Source organism: Belonocnema kinseyi, chromosome 10, assembly GCF_010883055.1.
Source record: "Belonocnema kinseyi isolate 2016_QV_RU_SX_M_011 chromosome 10, B_treatae_v1, whole genome shotgun sequence".
Taxonomy (NCBI): Eukaryota; Metazoa; Arthropoda; class Insecta; order Hymenoptera; family Cynipidae; genus Belonocnema; species Belonocnema kinseyi.
Window position 1 is genome coordinate 41,670,216 of NC_046666.1, and position 3,823 is coordinate 41,674,038.

The 3,823-nt window shown below is 26.7% G+C and overlaps 1 protein-coding gene across 1 annotated transcript in view; it reads left to right on the plus strand.

Moving 5' to 3' along the window:
• Window positions 1–919: 919 nt before the first annotated feature.
• Window positions 920–3,823, plus strand: part of LOC117182318 (furin-like protease 2) — a 731,195-nt gene continuing 728,291 nt past the window's right edge. Inside the window, exon 1 of the mRNA XM_033375470.1 lies at window positions 920–1,330. The gene's annotated coding sequence lies outside the window, so the exon portion shown is untranslated. The remainder of the gene's footprint in view (window positions 1,331–3,823) is intronic.

Here is a 3,823-nt window from a genome sequence, read left to right on the forward strand (position 1 = left end):
ATTTTAAAGCAGAAAGATGAATTTTTAACTAAGAATAATAACTGCACAATGACAAAATAAATTAATTTTTAAGGTCAAATTTGAATTTTCAACTAAAAAGATAAATTTTTCGGAAAAAAATAGTGAAAATTTCACTTAAAAAATTGGATTTTAAACCTCAAAAATACTATTTTTCAACAAAGTAGTTCAATTTTCAACAAAATTGGTTAAGTTTTCAACCAGAGATATCAATTATTCTTAACAAAAATGTAATAGCATATATTTCAACCAAATAAGATACCAAAAAGATATATAAGATTTTAAATTATAAACCAAAAAATGCAACCAAAATTGACAAATTTTCATTAAATCAGTTAAATGTTCTAATGTAATATAACAATTTTCAATCAATAATAAGATACGGACATTTTAGTTCAAACACACTGTTTAAACAATCAAAAAAGAACTTTTTACAAAATCGTTTAATTTTCAATCAAAGAGAAGAATCGAAACCACTTAAATTCATAAAAAATAAAAAATAATCAACAAAGCAGTTGAATTTTAAACCAAAAATATTTTCCAGTTAAGAAACAAAAAAATTGCAACTAAATTGTTGAATTTTCGCGGAATACTTTGACTAACGCAGCCAGCGCCACATACCTGTTGGTAAGCGTCCCCATGGTAGACATTTTAAAAATAAAAAAATATTTTTATAATTATTATTTCTACTACGAGAACTACACGTCTTCCTCTCAGTTTTTCCCAGAGGCCCGGTTTAGACTTTATATTTGAAAATTCATCTCTCTATAATTTGTGATAAAAATTCAATATCTGCCATATCGGTCAATAATAAGGAATGAGTTTCTCTTCTCTCCGTTAGAGGACAGCACTTGGTCTAAAAACAGGCGTCAACATCAGTCCATTCAGGGATTCGACGCTGGTTACACGTTTTTTGTTCTAATCAAGACAATAACGTGTTTTTTTTGTTTTGTTTAGAATTCTCTTTTGTTTAAAGTGTGTGTAAAAATATGCAAAGGGTGTGTGAGAAAATCGTGTCAATAATCCTACAACTGTAAACAGCTGTTTATCGGTGTTCTAGCGCGGGTTTTTTCGAGTGACAGGTTTAGTCTAATCGTGTCTTGTGACAGGAAGTTGACACAGTGGAGAGGGGAGATTCGCGAATACTGTTGTATGCCTAGATTATGTGTGAGTGTGAATAAGATGGAAAATTGAGAGCACGAGGTCGAAGAAGCGGGATGGTTAATCAGCTGGCGAAAGGGTGAAAGAGAAGGGCGCATCAGGAGCGAACCTAGAATGATCGTGCCCTAAGTGGACAAAAAGTACAGGACTTGTAAGTATCACAACCCACATTCATATAATTATTCTGGTGTTGGGCAGTAACTCGTTATGCGGAACGTTATATTTTTTTGGTAACTGTAAGGTTAACGTGTTAAAATTTTTGGGTAAATGTCATGCAATATAGCGTACTTATTCCAATTATTAAATAGCGCATGGCGCCACTTTCGATTATTTCTCGACATTATCGCAATCTCGAAACTATTGTCGGAAAACCCGCGTTCGTGAGTAAATGAAGCTGTCCGTTCCTTTTCCCTCTTTAAAATAAAGAGTCTGAAAACTTCAGGTTTGTGAAGAATGTAAGGTTATCTAAATAACATATTCAATAATAATAATAATAATAATCAATTAAACAAAAGTGCCTAACACTTTGATATAAAACACGTATTTTATAGATTTTTATAGATTTCTACAGGGTGGCCGCTAGATAGGAAAAACGGGAAATGACTGGACATTTTTTGAGACCGGGAAATGACAGTGAATTTTTTTTTGACCGCGAATTTTACAAATTTGTAGAAGAAAAATTTGTCTACGTTAGATTTTAACAGTTTTTGAATCAGTAGTGGAATTGTTATATTTTTCAGTTCAAAATTTCCGAATTTTCAGATTTTAACGTTAAAACTTAAACAGTTTCAATTTGAAAGTCTTAGTCATTAAACAAATGTGAACGTGTGATTGACAGTTCATAAACTATTTTCAACTTAAAAATAACTTCATTAATTATATTCCTAATTAAAGGATTTTATTACATTTAAAATATGGTTTCAGTCTAAAATATTCCATGTTTAACCCGTTCAATGTGAAATTTTTAATTAAAAAAAAAAAAGATTAATTATTGAATATTTAGAAATATTTATATTTTTATTTAAGACTATAAATTGAAACCAAATATTTAAAATGTAAAGTATCTTTAACTGAATTTCTAAGTTAAAAGTTCGAAGAGCCCTTAAACTTTGAACGTTACACTTTTAATTGTTGTATTTGAAAAATACTTAATTTGTGAGTGAAATTTTTAAATTTTGATGCATAATTTACAAGTGGACATTTTTAGACAAATCTGAGTAATTTTAAGAGATATTTAGGAGTTATAAAAAGATTAAACATTATCATGCAAATTTTAAAAAGTTTTATTAAAATCTTCTAGAATCTTTTTTCAAAATTTTGTTTAAATCTTTGAAAAACTTTTTAAATATTCACTAAAATAATTTTTCAAAATCAAAAATTATTTTTAATTTTCCTAGGAATCTTATAAAAAAAATGCTTTTATTATTTTGAAGCCTTTCACAATTCTTGAAAAGAATCTAATTTTTTCTTAAAAATCTGCGAAAATATACATTTTGTTTTATATTAGGCTATCATATTAAGTATTACATTAAGTTTGAATCTTTTCAAAACTTCTATACATCTCTTAAAATTAATAAAATTTCGCTTATAAATAATTAATGTTCAATTGTTATTTATACATCCAAATTGTAAAGAAATTTTCTAAAATTTGCAGGATTTTCTGAAAGTTTCAGAAAAAAATTCAATTAATTTTGACAGATATTTAGAAGTTCTGAAAAAATTTCGAAAATAATTTTAAATTGAAATCCAATTTAAAACAACTTCTAGATTTCTCAAAATTTTGAAATATAATTTTGAAGCTTTTCAATGATGTTTAAACTATTTAAAAAGAAAATAATTGAATTTCTAATTTAAGAAGTGTTCAGTTAAAATTTTTTCAATTTTCCAATATTTGTTGTTTCTAGCTTAAAATTCCTTAAAATTATATTATTTTGAAAATTTTAAAGTTAATTGATTGATTTTTTAACTTAGAGCATTGAAAATGATAACGTGGATTTATATTTTTTTATAATGCAAAAGTTAGTACCTTCAATTTTATACGCGTAAATTATTGAGCATTTGAAAACAAAATTTTGTAATCAAAAACTTTTAAATTAGTAGCTTTGTAGCTTTAGTGTTCCATTTTTTTAAATTTCATTGTCCATGAAAAATGTTTGCGAACCGGGAAATGACCGGGAATTTATTTTGTCGATTAAAACGGCCACCCTGTTTAAAAAAAAGAAGCTTTGTATAAGAATTTACAAATGTTCCAAGAGAATGAAAACAAAATTTCTTAAAATTCTTGGAAAAATGTAAACTGATTCTATATTAAAAATAATAAATTTTAAGATAAAATTTACAAAGGTTTAGAAACATTTAATTATTTCTTAAAATTTCGAAAAATGATATGGATGATTTTAAATCAGCAAGATCACAAAGTTTTATAAAAAAATTTGATCAAGCTTAAGGTGACATATAAAAAGTTTGAAAGGTTTCATGATTATAAAAAATGTATTGAAAAAATCATGGGATGATTTAAACTAACTTTATATTTTGAAAAATTAAAAAGCAAAAAGAGAAGCGTACAAGAGAACTTTGAACATCGCAGGTCTTAGCAATGAGGAAATACGTAGACGTAGAAATGATTATAGACGCGAAAACAGGA